A 255-nucleotide genomic window follows, 5' to 3' on the forward strand; every position below is an offset into this window, starting at 1 on the left:
GAAGCTGTGACTTGTATTGCCAGTGGTGGAGCAAAGACAAGAAAAAAAAACTTCAACAAACAAGAAATTATAGCCTTCAGAAAATTTTATACTTATATTACCCATTTTTTTGAAAGGTATATTACTCATATTGATTGCAAAATACATGTATGATTAGCAATATATATGCTTCATAAGAGAACTAAGCACACAAAAATATACAAGTTGCCGCTCAGCCTTCAAACTTGAAAGACATTGAATTCCGTTAAAATACCC

The sequence above is a fragment of the Triticum aestivum genome, chromosome 6B (genome assembly GCF_018294505.1).
Source record: "Triticum aestivum cultivar Chinese Spring chromosome 6B, IWGSC CS RefSeq v2.1, whole genome shotgun sequence".
NCBI lineage: Eukaryota > Viridiplantae > Streptophyta > Magnoliopsida > Poales > Poaceae > Triticum > Triticum aestivum.